General features: G+C 48.2%; 1 protein-coding gene across 4 annotated transcripts in view; it reads left to right on the top strand.

The window, feature by feature from the left end:
- RADIL (Rap associating with DIL domain) overlaps positions 1-17471 on the top strand; it is a 116798-nt gene that overhangs the window by 73248 nt on the left and 26079 nt on the right. The gene's annotated exons all lie outside the window — the stretch shown is intronic.

Here is a 17471-nt window from a genome sequence, read left to right as displayed (position 1 = left end):
TGTGTTCCTTTCTACCACGTGTGCATTTTTCATGTGAAACTATAACTTCTTAAACCCTTTCCCTATCCTTCTAGATTAACTTTCCAAAGTTGGAATATAGTCTTCTTCCTTTTAGGCTCTGCAGTAATTGAGGCTTTCTTTTCACCCCTACTTTGTGATGTCGAGTGCACAGTATTCCTGTTGCCCACATCTTTGCCCTGTGCAGTCACCTTGCCCTTCCGCTGCAGTAAGTCGGGTGAAGTGTACACCGGAGCTGTGCATTTCAGATAACTGTGGGGTCCGGCTGGAGTTGCCAGGCACAAATGTAGTCTTGTCATTCTATTTACGCATTGGGGGGAAAATTAGTTTATTAAGTGTTTCATGTAACTATACTTGTTTAACCAAGCTGGAAACTTGGAGCTTTCTAGTTTTCATTAACTGAATATCAGACTAGTTTTTTCACAGGATGTACATAGTGTCTCGTGGCTGGAGTTGGCTTTGTTTTATAAAACCTGTACACCTTGTATTTTTCAAGCGCTATTTTGAAAACATGATGTATTTTTCCATTGAAAACAAAATAATAAAAATAAAGAAGCAAGCAAAGGGGTTTAAATCTGACAGTAAGAGTTCAGATGCTCGGGATGCCTGGGTGGCTCAGTCGGTTAAGTGTCTGCCTTAGGCTCAGGTCATGATCCCGGAGTCCTGGGATCGAGCCCCATGTCGGGCTCCCTGTTCAGAAGGGAGTCTGCTTCTCCCTCTCCCTCTGCCCCTCCCCCTGCTCCATTTCTCTCTCTCAAATAAATAAATTTTTTTGATGCTCTTATATTGTTGCAGAGGAGGATAAAGACGCTGATGAAATCTTCATGAAGTCTAGAATTCATGTTATAATGTTAGGGGAACATGTGAAAAGGCTAAAACTTCAATAAGGTAAAAAATGGAGTGAAAATAATTTTAATCAAAAGAAGGCAGGAAAAAGGGAGGCAAAAAAAGGGAGGGGGAGGAGCATAGGGAAAAACAGGTAAAAAGAAAATACAGTCTAAGATGGTGGAAATGAAACCAAATATATGTCACTATATATAACAAATGGACCAGACTTCCTGACTAAAGAGTGTCAGATTCCACGGAAAAACTGAGTGCAGCTGTGTGCTGTTCATGAGAGACACATCCAAAACCTAAGATATAAAAGAATGGAAGAAATACATGCTAAGGAAAAGAGACTGTTAGAGTGACAGTATTGTCCAGGCAGATTTCAGAGCAGAAGTAACAACGAGGGACAAGAGTGACCACTGCTCTAACAATAGAATGAATAACGTACCATGAAAATGGAACAATTTAGAACTTATTTTCACCTAATAAATTAGCCTCAACATAAAGTACCGTAACAAGCGAGGATTAGCAGAATTGCCAGTGTCATTGTCATAGAAGATTTTAAAGCAGCTCTTTCATTAATTGATATCAAGCAGACCCCCCCCCCCAAAAAAAAAACCAAACAGGTTTTTGAGCACAACAGAGGTTGGCAAGCTTTTCCTATAATGGGCTAGATAGTAAATGTTCTCGGCTTTGTGAGGCCATACGGTCTCTGTCTCAACTGCTTAACTCTGCCTTTGTGGAATGCAAGCAGCCAGAGATGATATGTAAGCAGATGGCCAGGGCTGGATTTGTTAACCCCCCACCCCTCCCCCGCGGCTGGCGTGTGTCATCCCTGATCTATTGGATATTTATTATAGTACCTTCCACCCAACAAGTGGAAAGTGTATATCATTCTCAAATAAGCACTGGGCATGTACAAAAATTAGCCTCCTGCTTGATCAGAAGGTAAGACTCAGCATATTGCAGAATATCTGATTCATAGAGCATATTCTTTGATTACAAAACAGGTTTTATTTTATTCAGTAACAAATAGCGTAGAGAAGAATTTCCTGAAAAAGACACACACACACAAAAATGGCTCAAACCATTAAAGGCTGATGAACAGAATCTCTCAATTGTATTAAATAATGAACAGTGAAAAGTGAAAAACAAGCTCAAGCAGGGAGATTTTAGAATACATAAAACTGACAAATGATTACTATCTGGAATATATCAAGGACGCCAAAAACAATCTGGTCAAGAAGAGCAAACTACCCGATAAAACATGGGCAAAAGAAGGGCACAGGTGTCTCAGAAGAGGGGCTAGGAATAGACAGTAAGCACAGAAGGATGCCCCATCTCATTAGCAGTGAGGAAACACGAATTAAGAGCACAGACCTTTGTCTTACAGAATGTCAGTCTAACAACATCTGGGCTTGTGGAGGAGGGGCAGCCTTGGGAGCTCTAGCCCAGGGTCTTTGAAAGCAGGAAGTGTCTCCCTCGGGAGACAGTTTGGACTTACGTAGCACCATTGGCCTGCTCGCGCATACCTCTGCCACCGGGCTGTGGGACATTGATGTGCTTCATTTTACTGGTCCCCTGAACCCTCAAGGTGCCAGTCTGTGGGCCCCCTCTGCGGCTGCATCCAGAAGTCTACACCCCTCCAGTTTTCCTCCAGTGTGCATGTAAATACCATCATTTTCTACATATGCCATGGTGTCAGAAGAGTTGGGAAGCACTCTCCTAGAGACTGTCCCATGGGTCACCAGGAGAAGAGTACGGGAGTGTTGGTAGCAGCGTTTTGTAATAGCTTAAAGCTTGAAATAACCCACAAACCCGTAAATGGGGGAATGGGTAGATAGTGGTGTCTTCATGCAATGAACAGTGTAGAGCTGTGTGGTTAAGTGAACTACAGCTACATGCGTCAATGTAGATGTATCTCACAATATTGAGGAAGAAAGAAAATTGCAGAAAAATAGTGGGATACAAGCAAAGTAGAGCAGTATAACTTAGGGTTACAAAAATGTGTGATCTAACCATAATTTAAGGGAATGTTAATCACAGAATCTGGAGTAGTGCTTCCCTTTGGTGAGATGAGAGGTAGGGAGAGGACAGGGAGGTATAGTTTTGAGAACACAGTGAACCTAGAAATGTTCTACCTTTTTCAGGTTAGGTGGTGGATGAAGCAATGTTCATTTTATTATTAGTCTAAGTTACAAATGCTTTCATATGTGTGAACTATTTTCTGGTCAAAAAACCAATACCACAGTGGTATCTTAGAAGCATCTGTGTCAGTTAGGAACTGCCTTTGGCCAGGTGACCAGCGGAGCCCAGGACAGGTTTCTTTTCTTTCACGTTACGGCGGCGGTAGGTTCAGGGCCAGCAGGTGGCTTTGCAGGTCATCAGGGCCCCACAGCCCTTCCACGTTCAGCCCCACCGTTCTAGTTCACGCCTGCAGTCTGGAAGGTCCCCTCTAGTGCAGGATGGTTACGGGGCCCCTGCCATCACATCCGTGTTTAAGGCAGGAAGAGGGGGCCAGGCAGAGATGTCCCTGCCAACCGTATCCTCCTTCCATGGAACTTTCTTAGAAGTCCCAACGGGAACATGCCCTCCTCGCTCACTGACAGGACCTTCGTCGCCTGGCCATGCCTATCTGCAAGACAGACTGGAAAAGGTAGTTTTAGTGAGCTGGGCGCATTACCTCCCCATTCCTCAGCATGCTGCTGTTAGGAAGGAGGAGAGAATGGGTCCTGACCAGCAGCGATGGCCGTCTCCAACACAGCACTCAGGTATTTAGAAGTTCAAACACTTCCAAGTAATTCAGGGATCAAGAAAGACTTTAACGTGAACCAGAACTTGTGGGATGCGGCTGATGTGGGATTTGGAAGGAGGGGCATAGCTTTTTTTTATTTTTTAAGATTTTATTTTAGAGTGTGAGCATGAGTCGGGGGAGGGGCAGAGGTAGAGAATCTCAAGCAGACTCCGACATGGGGCTCAGTCTCCTGACCCTGAGATCATGACTTGAGCCGAAACCAAGAGTCGGACGCTTAATGAACTGAGCCACCCACCCAGGCACCCCAAGGAGGGCCATTGCTTTAAATGGTTTTACTAAATAAAGCCTGAACGCTGGTGAGCTACCTGCCTATTGGATTAGGTAAAAATATATGTCTAATAAATTCAGTGTGAGAAGAAAATAAACAATGTAGAGCAGAAAGCAAACAGAAAACATGCAGGGGAGAGGATCAATGAAATGAAAAGTAGGTTCTTTGAAAAGACTAGTAATCAAAACTGGAAGACTGATGAGGAAAACGAAGACGGCGCATAGCAGCGGTCTCAGATGTGAAAGGGGTGCAGCTCCAGCTGCTGTAGGGGGTTTTGAAAAGGATCTTACGGATAGCTTTTTGCCAGTGAATTTGAAGACTTTGACGAAATAGACAATCTTCTAGAAAAAGGTGGCCTACCGAAGCTCTCTCAAGAAAGACTGAACGCTTGACAGTCTCCCCGAGAGAGAGAGTGAGCAGTTCGGACGCACGCCCAAACCCACCCCAGCCGTGCAAACACTGGACCCGACGTCTGTACAGGGCAGTTCTTCCTCATACTCAAGGACAGGATTATTCCGATACTGCACCTCCGACCGTTCCAGAGGACAGAAGAGAAGCAGCGTTTTATGGAGCCGGAACCAGGGAAGGGAAGGACGAGGAGCGGGGAGGGTGTCCGGTGGACGCTCCGACTCGGCGAGCCCGGGCCTTCGATTTCTCGCAGCACCACTGTTCTCATTCCTGGAACTGGCCAAAGCTTTCAGGACCAAAGTAGCTTCAGAAACTCCCACCTCTGGGTTCTTTTTGTTCAGATGTTGGCCTGACAGCTTCTTTCTCGGTTGTTTATGCCCCACATGGCCAGCGGGAATGCTGTCCTTGTCCAAAGTCAGCTGTATTTTGGAGAACAGACACCTCTCTAAATGCTAACAAATACAGTCACGTTTAATTTCACATAAATTTGTTCACGTGATAGAAACCTTTTTCTCACCATGGAATTCTCTCTCGCATCAGTGCCTCTGCCATTCTGTTTCCTCCTGATTTCATGGTAATGACCTGGTGTGGACACGTATCAGGGTTCTCTTGCCATATAATAAAGTACCCCAAGCATAGCAGCCTTTCCTTAGCTCACAGATCAGCAGGCTGGCATGGCTGGAATCTCAGCGTATCACCAGGTCGAATCCGAGGTGTCATCCAGGCCGAGCTCTTGTCAGGAGGCTCCTCCTTACTGTGGGCAGAGTTCAGTTCCTCACCGTTATAGGGCTGAGCTTCCCATTTCCCTGCCGGCTGTTGTCTTGGGGCTGCTCCCACCTGCTTTCCACCTGCTCCCCCTTCAGGTCAGCAGGGTTGCACCAGCCCTGCCCCGTTCTTCGGATCTTTGACTTCCTCTCAGCTTTTATAGGCTCATGTGCTTGGGTTAGGCCCGCCTGGAGAATCTCCCTTTAGATGAACCCAGAGTGAACTGATGATCAGTTACACCTGCAAAAGCCTCTTTTGCCATAAAGCAGAGCCTGGCTGGGGGCAGGATGGCTGCCACATGTACAGGTCCCTCCACACTCGGGAGGTGATTATACAAGGGCAGGGGTCCCTGGGGGTCATCTTAGGTCTGGCTAGAGCTGTATCCGTAGCAATGGCAAAATGCTTCAGCCGTCCCCAGGCCCCACAGCCGCATGCCGTTATGTGTCCGCTCAAGTCCCAGTGCTCGTCATGCACACAGTGTGAGTCAGGGGCGGAGCAGGTGCCCGAGTACATCCACTAAGTGCAGGCCTCCCACCTGCGGGCCTGTGGGACCAGAGGCTCCCGGCATGCAGTGGCCGGCCAGGTGCAGGACGAGAGTCACGGCGTGCTGCGCCAGAAAGAGGGCCGTGGACGGCGAGAAGGAGCTGCTGGTCCAGGCAGTGTTTGAAATCCAGCCCGGCAAACTGCAGCTGGAGTCCGTGGTTAAATATCAAGGCCTGGGAACACACTGCCTGCCGTCCTCTGGGCTCTGAGCCATCCTTTGTTTTCCCTGAAAATGGGACGACTCTGCAGCCCCGCGAGTGGCTTCCTCAGCCTGCTGCCTGTCAGGAGCCTCTGTCGTGCCGGGCCCCCTCCGCCCTAGTCTGAGCTGCTTGTTCTGGAGAACCCGGAGGCCGTGCTGGGCGTGGATTCCCGGGGCCTACACTGTCACACGAGCCACAGCCACGGACGACGCTTCTGACATGGCCCTTCTCTGCTTCCAGCTTCTGCTGAGAGGTGAGGGTGCTCGCTCGTAAGCTTCTCCAGCGCCCCTGGTTGGATGAAGAGAACCGATGAGGAGCACTCTTAGTCTCTTGCAAGGGTCTTTGTGTGGCCCAGCGCTCTGACCTCCAGATCCTTCCGAGGCGCCAAGAGAGGGTTGAGCAGGACACTGAGCCTCGTCTCTGTGCCACACCCCCCCACAGCGGGTTCTGACTCTTGGCCTCTGGTCATGTGGAGAGGCTGAGCATTTGCAGTCATGCAGTCGGGTTCCCTTTTCATTCTCCGTTCTTCCATTTCTCTCCTCTTTGCCTCTCAAGACAGGTAGCAGAGCCTAGGTGGCTTCTGCTGAGCAGTCTGTTCAGGCCCTTCAGTTACAGGTTCTGCACGACCAGGTCCCTTCCTGGGTTTCCGGGAACCCACGTGTCCTTGTGAGCCTCCGCGGCAGCTCTCTCCAAGTCTAGATTCCCGGGACACGCTGCTCACAGCAGTTTCTGCTTCCTCGGAGACAGTTTAGGGAAGTGCTCCTCTCTTTCTTGGAGCCCCTACCAGCAGCGTCTTTCCTGCCCACGTTTCTATGAATAGCCTGCTGAAGGCTGTCGGGACTCTTTCTACCATGCTCCCCGAATTCTTCCGACCCTGGAGTACCTGCCCCATTGTAGGTATTGGTTACAGCAGTGCCTTACTTCCCGGCACGCAAATCCACGGTCATCCCCGTAACAAATAACCACACATCTAGTGGCTTAAAACAACACCCTTTTAGTGTCTCACAGTGTCAGTGGGTGGGGAGTCTGGCACGGGGTAGCTGGACCCTCTGCTCACCTGGCAGCTGCGGGCCCTCAAGCCCACAGGTTATCGGCAGCGTGCAGTTCCTTGGGGTTGTAGGACTGGGGTCTCCGTCTAGCCTCTGCCTTTCCTCCTGCTGCTGCTAGCTGTCAACCAGGGCCCCTCCCAGCCCCGCAGCGGGGCACCCCCTTGTTCAAACCCTTCTCACAGGTCAAGTCTCTGATTTCTGTGACCGGCCGGAGAAAACTCCCTGCTCTGATGGCACTCACGTGATTAGGTCGGGCCCCCTGGATTGTCTCTGTATCTTAAGATCAACCCCATCGGTACCTTAATTACATCTGCAGAATCTCTTGGCCCTTGAACACAATGATGGGAGTAATCCCAGGAGGCGGAGATGATGGGGGTCATCTTAGAATTCTGCCTCCCTCGGTGGCCTTCTGTAGTTTCTCTGCCCTTGGGCAATCCTGTGCAGCCCCTACTCAAGCAGGCACATGCGTGGGCTTTGGGTCAAAGTTTGTTGTTTTAGCAATGGGATCACATACTTGGTTTTCCTGCCAGACCCCCCCGCATCTTTTTTTTTTTTTTTTTAAGCTTTTATTTATTTGTCAGAGAGAGAGAAACTCCCTCCATTACTATTACAGTTCTCATTCATTCACTTTAGGAATTATGGAATACTCCATGGTGTGGATGGAGTGCTATGTATATTTTGGGATAATTAAGAACAATTTTGTGGGGCGCCTGGGTGGCTCAGTCGTTAAGTGTCTGCCTTCGGCTCAGGTCATGATCCCAGGATTCTGGGATTGAGCCCCGCATGGGGCTCCCTGCTCGGCGGGAAGCCTGCTTCTCTCTCTCCCACTCCCCCTGCTTGTGTTCCCTCTCTCTCTGTGTCTCTCTCTGTCAAATAAATAAAATCTTAAAAAAAAAAACAAAACAATTTTGCAATACAGGAATATGTATTACTTACCACTAAAATGAAAAGGACTATTAAACTGGACACAATGCGCATGGGAATTAAAATTGCTTAAGACCCTGTATGTCTAAAAAGATCCTTATCCTGCTTAATACTTGATTAATAGTTTATCTGGGTGTAGAGTTTTAGAATGAAAACACGTTCTTCCTAGAATTTTGAAGCTGGCCCATTTCTCGTAGCTTCCAGCGCCCCTCGGAGAAGCTGCTAGACGCTGTGTTTCCTCCCCCCTCGTGCTCGGTGGCTTTCTTCTCCTTCTGAAAGCACCTAATTTCTTTATGCTGCTCCCTCCCCAGCCTTGCCCTGAAGAGTCGCCTGTGCCTTGGGAGGGTGTGTTTGCTCCCTGGGGGGAGAGTCTTACCTTTTTACTTAAAAAAAATTATGGTTGTAACTATTATTTATATATATCCATTTGCATATCTTGACCCTTCATGCATTTTTTAACCTCTCTTGTGTGTTGGACTTTTGATGGGCCATTTTAATCTAAAAACTCATGATCTTCAGTTCTGGAAAGATACGTTACTCTCTTGATGATTTCTTCTGGCTCTTCTGTTATTCAGGTTCTGGATCTGTTTTTCTGATTTTTTTGTCTCCTAGTTTCTCATCTTTGTCTTCTTGCTCTACTTTCAAAGCAACAGCCCCCACTGTTTCTTCCAACCTGCGGTGAGCGGTGAGCGTGGGGAGCTTATTCCAGAGCAGTGGTGCGTGTTGCGGGGGGAGATGCAGAGTGGTGGGTGGGGGTGGCCCTTCTCTGGGGGCAGGATTCCCGATGAGAGATGGGACTGCTCCGCTCTGATAGGAAGAACTGCTTCTGAGGCTGGACCCAGGGGACGCCCTCCTGCTGGGGTTGGAGCGGAAAGCGGCCCCTGGGTCAGTCGCGTCTGTCTGTGCTAGCTGTCACGTGTCACCCCGTCCTCCGAGAGAGGGCTTAGCGCCATCTTGTCATCTTGGGAGAACCAGATAGGGCCTTGGGTCCAGCTAAATAAAATTCTTGCTTCTGCCACGCCGCTGTTTCTGTGTCACAGTTCTGGAATGCTCTGTTTTCGTCTGTGACTGACGGACAAATGGCTTGAGCGTTTTTTCTACTCGGTTACCCATTATCTTAATTGGGTTATTAGTTCCTTCTAAAGAGGGGATGTTATTTCCCGACTGAGACTCGAATTAATGTGAGAGGGTCCAGGTTTTACCATGGAAATAATTCTCGTCAGTGCTTTAAAATGCAGTTTCTCGGGGAGGGGGTGCGGGGATGGGGTAACTGGGGGACAGGCTTTAAGGAGGGCACATGATGTAATGAGCACTGGCTGTTGTATATGCAACACCGTATGAATGTACGAATTGTATGAATGTATGAATTACTGAACTCTATCTCTGAAGCTAACGCTGCATTATATGTTAATTGAATTTAAATAAAATTAAATTTAAAAAAATGCAATTTCTTTCCACTTAAAAAATGACATTTCTATTGTTGAAAATTTGGAAAATAGGGAAAGTATAAAGAAGAGAATAAAAATCACCTAAAATGTCCCCTCCTATCATTCCAGTCTCTTCTTAGTGTTGTATTTAGTTTCTTACACAATTTAAATAGACATAGTTATATGTCCTCCATTTTTTTGAACTTTTATTTATTTGCTCATATTATGAACATAATTTTTAATGCCAGTGAATGAGCATACCTGCCATATTCCTATTGGATTTTAAGAGTAGTTCCCGTTTTTTCTTTGTGAATAATGCTTATATAAACATCCTTGTACATAAATGTTTGATTCCTTTCTGATTATTTCTGTAGGACAGCAACCTAAAAGTGGAGTTCCTCTGTGGAAGGATGGAGATGTCTCTAGATGCTGATATGTCTCTATCTAGTGGTGGTATGTAGCTTGAGAGCTATTTTTAGAACTGGGGGTGGATCAGTGCCACTTTCCGTTCCCACCAGCAGTTTCTGAGAACATCCATCTCCGTACCCTCACCATCGCACAATTCTGTCATGTAAAATTGTCCGCTAGTTTGACAGGGGAACACGGTTTCTCACTGCTGCAGTTTGTGTTCCTGGAGGATTTGTGAGGTTGAATGGTTTTTACAGTGTTTGCGAAGTGTTTATATTTCTCATTCAGTACCCGTGTGCTTGATTTGGAGATACTTCAAGCACCAGAAAGCAGACACAGGGTAATGAATGAATGATTTGTGTACCTGTGGCCCAGCTGGAGGACTGGGCTGTCGCTGACAGAATCCCAGGGGGCACAGTGTTCCCTTGGAAGTTTTCCTGGACACCCCCTGCCCTGGGTACACGTAGAGGGACCTCAGGACATGTGCATTTCCCTGGGAATCAAGTCCCTGGGTTGCCTGCAGGAAGGAACATTTGGCAGCTCCTTGGGGAGAGAGAAGGCGGCGTGCCGTGGAGACAGGGCCGGTGCAAGTGGAAGCTGCAGGGCTGGCAGCGGGCGGTGGGCACGGGTGCCACGTGCCCACTGCGGACAACCTGCGTGTGCCCAGGAAGGGCGAACAAGGCTCAACCCCTCCCGGCAGCATCCCGTTTTCAGAACCGCTGGTGTGGACTAGGCTGGTGTAGACCGTTACCGAGAGCGGACTCTGCGCCGTGTTCCTGGCTTCTGGTGTCCCCAGTGTCTCCTGCAGGCCCCTCCGCCAGCCAGGCTGCATCCTCTGTGCCCCGGAGAGGCAAGGCAGTGTGGCTGTGAGGTGGGGGTGGGGTGTGTGTAGCTGCGGGTGCGGGAGAGGGTGAGCGCTGGGCTCCGTGGAAACCCTACAGAGCGAGCACTGCACACCTGAGCTGTGCCCGGAGCGCAGGCGCGGCCCCGCTTGCTGGTCGCCGGCTCCATCCGCACCGGGTCGCCGTGACTCCGCCCTCGCCTTTCCCACGCACGGGTGCCACTGTCCTGATTTCCTCACGCCCGCCTTCTTGCTTTTAAGTGATACCAGCCTTGTGTTTTGTCCTACACGGTAGTTTCATTTCACCTGTTTTGAGTGTGTGGGTCTTTGGGAAGAGGATTTGCTGAGACCCTTCCTCAGATGTTCCTGGTGTCCTGAGCTCCGTGCTGTGTCTGCTGAGAGGATCGCGGGGTTTGGGCTCTTAGTCTATGGATTTGGTGTATTACAGTTACTGATTTTTGTATGTTAAATCTACCTTGTGTGCCTGGGATAAGTCCCACTTGGTGGTGATGTGTCATCCTTTTTATCTGTTGCTGGATTTGGTTTGCCAGTGTCTTATTAGAGACTTCTTCGTCTCCATTCATAAGGGAGGCGAGTCGGTGGTTTTCCTGTGATGTCTTTCTTCTTTCTTTTATTGGACTTCACAAACCTGTGCACTGGATTCTTCGGTCGGCCCTGGAAGATTCTCAGCTGTTTTCTTTTCAAATATCACCTTGCCCCATTCTTATTCCTCTCTTCTTGGAGCTGTCTTTAAACACGTGTCAGACCTTCTCTCTCTGTCTTCCGTATCTCGTAAGCCCTCTTGTAGATTTTCTCTTTCTTTCGGTCTCTGCACCACTTCCTGGATAATTTCTTTTGACTGGTCTTTTAGTTCACCCATTCTCTTTTCTGTTGGGTCTGATATGTTGCACTGAAGTTGTAGTTTCTGTTACTGTATTTTTCATTTCTAGAGGTTCTAATTGGTTATTTTTCAAACCTGGTGTTGCTGTTTATAATTGATTGTTCTCTACAGATTTCAAAGTGTGTTTTATTTCTTTAAACAGGCTGAGTGTAGGAGCACCTGAGTGGCTCAGTCGGTTAAGTGTGTGCCTTTGGCTCAGGTCATATTCCCGAAGTCCTGGGGTCGAGCCTCGCATGGAGTCCCACATTGGGTTCCTTGCTCAGTAAGGAGTCTGCTTCTCCCTCCCCTCTCCCTCTGCTCCTACCCCTGCTCATGCTGTCTCTCTCACTTGCTCACTCTCTCAAATAAATAAATAAAATCTTCAAAAAAAAATAAAAACAAACAGGGTATGTATAGTTTTATATCTTGTGTATGGTAGTCTCAACATCTGAGCTCCTTTTCTTGGAAGGAAACTTTTCACTGAAGTATAGCATACAAACAGAAAAGTGCACAGATTATAAGTGTGCAGCTCAGTGAATTTTCAAAAAGTGAATGTACCGTGAAGCAAGTACGCAGATCAAGAGATAGGACATTACCAGGACTCTAGTGGGTTCCTGCATTGTCCCTCCCGACAGTTAGTCACTGACCCAACTGTCTTCCAACACCAAAGATCACTTTTGCCTGTTCTTGTGTTTCCCATAATAGAATCATATCATATATACCTTTTTGTGTCTGGCCTTGTTTTTGTTTTTTGTTTGTTTTTTGCTTAATATTGTATTTTAAAGACTTATTTTGTTGGTTCGGGATGAGTTCATTCATTATTACTGCTGTACAATATTGCATTTTATGAATACGCCTCAATTTATGAGGCTATTCTCTTGTTGACAGACACTTGGGTTGTTTCCAGTTTGGTCTCAATAGGAATAATGCTGCTGGGGGCGCCTGGGTGGCTCAGTCAGTTGGGTGTCTGCCTTCAGCTCAGGTCATGATCCTGGAGTCCTGGGATCGAGCCCCACGTTGGGCTCCCTGCTCAGCGGGGAGTCTGCTTCTCCCTGTGGCCCTCCCCGCTCTCATGCTCTCTCTGTTGCTCTCAAAAAACTAAATAAAATCTTAAAAAAAAAAAGTATAGACCTAGGAGTGGAGTCAGTGGGCCAGTGGGTGTGTGTATGTCCAGCTGTAGGAGATGCTGCTAAACCTTTTTTTCCTAAGTGTGTGCGCCTGTTTTTACTCCCACCAGCAGTGTGTAAGAGTTCTGACTGTTCCATTTTCTCTCTCATACTTGGTGCTGCCTGTCTTTTCCATTTTAGCGATTCTCACGGTTGTACAGTGCTATTGGTTTGTGGTTTTAATTTGTAAATCTGATGATTAATGAGGTTAACCACATTTTCCTATGTTAAAAAACCATTTGGGATATTCTTACTTTGCAGTATCTGTTCAAAGCCCTTATCTACTTTTCTGTTGGGTCCTCTGCCTTTTTCATATTGATTTTGGAGACGAGTCCTTTTTGTGATGTATGTACTGCAAATATCTCCTCTTAATCTGTAGTTTGCCTCTACATTCTTCTGAAGAGAAATTCTTAATACAATTATTGTGCCAGTCAGGAAAGAAGAAACCACACCAGATGGGGAGGGGAATTCAGGTTCACGAATGGTCCTGTAATGTCCCGGTATGAGACCTTCAGGTGCCACTCAATAATGGGTTAGGAGTTGTTTCTCAAAAGGAAAGAAGCAGGTGTGCTCCAAACTCCTGAGGTTGGCCCCAGAGGGTCCACACTGCAGACCTATTTGCCACAGATTCTTCCAGTGCTGTTGGATCCCCAGGGTCGGAGTGGCTTGCTTGCAGCCCAGACTTGCTGCCCGTCTTCCTCTTGCTCTGGTCTCCACTGAAACTTGGCGCCTGTGGGTTCAGTGGGGCACCGAGGGGTGCTAACAAGGGTAGAAGTGGGTGTTCAGGGAAGGAGGCCTCCTCTTTTGGCTCCCATGTGAGGTTATTGTAGGTTCTGGAAGCAAGGGAAGGCCAGTCTTTTCAGATGCAGGAGGACAGGCTGCTTCTCTTGGCAAGTAAGGCTCAGATTGAATCAGCGGTTCAAGCTTCTCAGCGTCATTGGAGCCCACCCTCATTTCCCTGTTCCAAGGTTTAGGGTCCCTCTTTTTCCCAATCAGTGCCTTAACTTTCACATAGGAAACTTGGTGAGGCTGTGGATTCAGTTTTCACTGTTGTTCTGCAAACCACACAGTTAAATTTTGTATCTGAGTTTTAGTTTGGTGGACAAAAGAAACATTCTTTTAGGGTCCCTCTAGAAACTTTCTTGTTTCTCTGACCAATGTAAGCATCATATTTGAAGGGCTGTACTTGTCAGTCTCTGTAACCTCCCCAGGGCACTGAGAAGCATCCGTGGGCAGTCTTCCCTTTGTGAGCAGTGCCTTCCCCCCATGTAAGAAATCTTTGTGTGCCCAATGCCATGAGGATCTTTGCCTGTGCTCTGAATGCTTTCTTGTTTTACCTCCATGGCCAGATCTGTAATCCATCTGGAGTTAATTTTTGTGGATGGTGTGAGGAAGGGGTCATGATTCCTGTTTTTTCCATATGGAGATTCAGTTGACCCAGTATCATTCATTGAGAAGACCATCCTTTCTATGGATGTGAGATTCTGTTCCAGGACTCTCATTTCTGTTCCAGTTGTCTGTTGGTCCGCATACCAGTGCCACATTCTCTGTTACCGTAGCTTAGAAGAGGCTCTTACTTGGTAGTGCAAGTCTTCCAGCATTGTCATTGATCTCCAAGGTTACCTCACCCTTTGTATTGCCATATACGTCTTACCAGTTTGCATACACACACATACTTGATTGTGCATGCACTCACACACACGCACACACTTGTCCATGCACACGTGCATGCACTCACACACACGCACACACTTGTCCATGCACACGTGCATGCACGCACACACTTGCTGAGACCCTGTCTGCAATTGCATTGCCTTGAGCTTATGCACCAGTTTGGAGAGAACTAACATCCATACACTCCATCAACTTGGTATATACCTTTCTATTCATTAGGCCTTTAATTTCTGTCAATGGTGTCATGCAGTTTTCAGTGTTGTGGTCTGCACATCGTTTGGTAGACTTATTCTGTAGTAGTTTTGTGTTTCTTGATGTGATTATAAGTGGTGTCATTACTTTTGCATATCCTTTTCCCATTGTTTCTCCTGTATGAAAACGTGATTGAATATGCCCACTCACCATGTCTACTCACCTTGCTAATTCTAGTAATTTGTCTGTAGATCCTTTTGCGATTTCTACAAACACAATCACAGTGTCTGCAAAATAGTTATAATTTTCTTTCTTTCTTTTCAATTCTTAGACCTTTCATTTGTTTTTCCTGCCTTAATTGTACTGGCTAGAACCTCCAGGGCAATGTTGAGTAGAAGTGGTCATGGCACAGGCATCCTTGTCCTGTTCCTGATAGGAGAGGGGAGCTCAGTATACATTTTGTTGAGAATTTTCTTTGCCAGTAGTCAGACTGGTCCTAATAAGCTAGGCTAACATATTCCCGTCCACCTGCAGTATTAAACCTTTATAGGGTTTAATGTGAGAATGAAGTGGAATTAAATGCAAAATGCCCAGAATAAGGCTGGCTATGCGGTAGATGGGTGCTCACCAAACTGTCCGTAGGTTAGTCGTTCTTTTTTGTGTATTTCGAATACAAAAAATTAACTTCAAGGACTGCTTGGTAGCAAGAACTCCATCCTGTGTCTTTGCTGAGGTAGAAAAGGGCGTTCTAGTTCAAGAGGACTTGCTTGAGCCTCCCTCTGCATTTTGCAGCAGCTGCTGTATTTCAGCAGCGTATCCCCAACTGGTATTAGGGATCACTTAAAAAGTGTAATTCCCCCGATTTTAGTGGAATTCCCTTACGCAGGACCATTTTGTTGCCCCATCAACAGCCAGTGGTAACCACATCCGTGAGGCCTGGGCCATGGGGGTAGGCAACACAAAAGTTTCCCAGTTGTACATATTGTTTCAAACGCTCACAGTCCCGGAGGGAAGAGCAAACAGGATTCCGAGGTAAAACCTGCAGGTTAAATTTATTGTGCTGAACTTAGTGACGTTCAGGAAAGAGCTGTGTTTTTCTTTCCAGTGCTGTTCTGGAGCCAGCATTGAGCCCATGACCGGAGCTCTGGTGACAGCTACCCACTGTTTTCAAAATTAATTTTGCCACCCCTGGTATGGACAGAGTCCTCTCCTCTCTGCCAGCAGAGGGAACATCTCACCAGCCTGTTGTGGCGGGAAGGGGGGGTTGCACGTCAAAGAGCCATGTGGCCCAGCGTGTCACCCCCCCTTCCTTCCCTGCCTGGCTGGCTGCGTCACCCCGCCACGTGTGAGCAGGGGATGAGGACCCAGGGAGCCCTGCCCCACAGAGCTGCACGCTGGGGGGTTTCACCCCGGGCAGGAGAGGGGCTAGCTAGAGCCAGGGGCCGGGGAGAACAAGGCTCAGAGCTCCTTTCTGTGAACGCGTCCATTCTCTCTCTCTCTCTCCATCATGGTCACACCTGCAGAGTAGGAGCCCCTGCCCAATTCCCGAGTCAGAGGCAAACAGTTCGGGCCAGGCTGGGTGGACCCTGCGCACCCATCAGCACCTGTGACTGAGTGTGCCTCCTGCATCTCCTCGAGTTCAGTCATCCTCTTAAAATGTGGAAAGAAGGGGCGCCTGGGTGGCTCAGTCATTAAGCATCTGCCTTTGGCTCGGGTCATGATCCCAGGGTCCTGGGATCGAGCCCCGCATGGGGCTCCCTGCTCTGCGGGAAGCCTGCTCCTCCCTCTCCCACTCCCCCGCTTGTGTTCCTGCTCTTGCTAACTCTCTCTCTGTGTCAAATAAATAAATAAAAAATCTTTAAAAAAAAATGTGGAAAGAAATATTTTGCTTCTGGGTCTGGTGCCTGTGTGTTTTAGCAAGTGTTAGGTGGCATGGTGGGTCCTGTGTGTGTGTCCTTGGTTGTGGACACAACAAGGTGGGTCCCGCGTGTGTCCTCGGTGGGAACACGACAAGGTGGGTCCCGTGTGTCCTTGGTTGTGAACAGGACAAGGTGGGTGCTGTGTGTGTCTATGGGTGGGAACAGGACAAGGTGGGTCCTGTGTGTGCCCTGGGGAAGCACAGAGGCCTCTCCAGGTTCTGATTACCCAGACCCCTGCTTTCACTCCTCTGCTGGGTGTGTTTCTGCTTTTCCACCAGAGCTGATATGTCAGGGTGGAGTGGGGAGCCCCATATCTGCCACCTTTCTAGGAGCTGACAAACACTTATCTAGAGAAAAGAATTAGAAATCCAAAACTCAAGTTAAATTGGTAGGTGCTCAAGTAAGTTTACCAAGTGCTTGGTGCATTTCTATAGTTAGGGCTTTGTCTGGGGACGAAGGAGGGAGAGTGGCCCAGCAGGAGTTCCTATGCCTGTCTGCTGTGTTCCAGAACCTTCTGGGTGCTTTTACAAAGTACAGATTCCTGGGTGTCCCTCAGACCTATAGAATCAGGCCAGAGCCTCTGGCCCCACTGAGCTCAGTCACAACATGGCAGGAAAATGTGTGGGATCAGCACATCCGGCCCATGGTGGGGGGGAGTGGTTGTGATGGGAGAGTGGGCTTATTCCGGCCTCCCAGCCTTGGAGCACATCTCCACCCACTTCACCCACGAGCAAGGCCTGACGCTCTTTGTAGGATGAATAGCTTTCCACCTAGAGTCTCTGTGCTGTGGAAGGTGTGGACCCTGTGGCCCTTTTATTTCATTAGAACTCCTTTGCTGAAGAACAGTGATTCCCAGTCCAGTCTCCCCCTTGTGAATGAAATCCCCATTCGGTGGGGAGAGGGGGCAGGCAGAGACTCCACCTTTAGGCTCCTGACTCCGCCACCACCTCCCCGCCCCCCGCGTGCCCCCAGCCCTTGCTCTCTGCTCCTTAGCCACAGCACAGGTGGCCCGGGCCCTGGGGGCCAAGTGCCCTGAAAACGCCTGTGCTGTGCAGGCCACTGGCACGTGCCATGCCTTTGAAGGTTTCTGGGGTACGTCTGGCCAGGATTCTGTCCAGCTGGGTGCCACCTGGCATCCTCCACCCA

Source organism: Phoca vitulina, unplaced genomic scaffold, assembly GCF_004348235.1.
Source record: "Phoca vitulina isolate PV1807 unplaced genomic scaffold, GSC_HSeal_1.0 scaffold79, whole genome shotgun sequence".
In the NCBI taxonomy this organism is placed as follows: domain Eukaryota; kingdom Metazoa; phylum Chordata; class Mammalia; order Carnivora; family Phocidae; genus Phoca; species Phoca vitulina.
The sequence above is the reverse complement of the archived record's forward strand: the minus strand, read 5'-3'. Positions and strand labels throughout refer to the sequence as shown.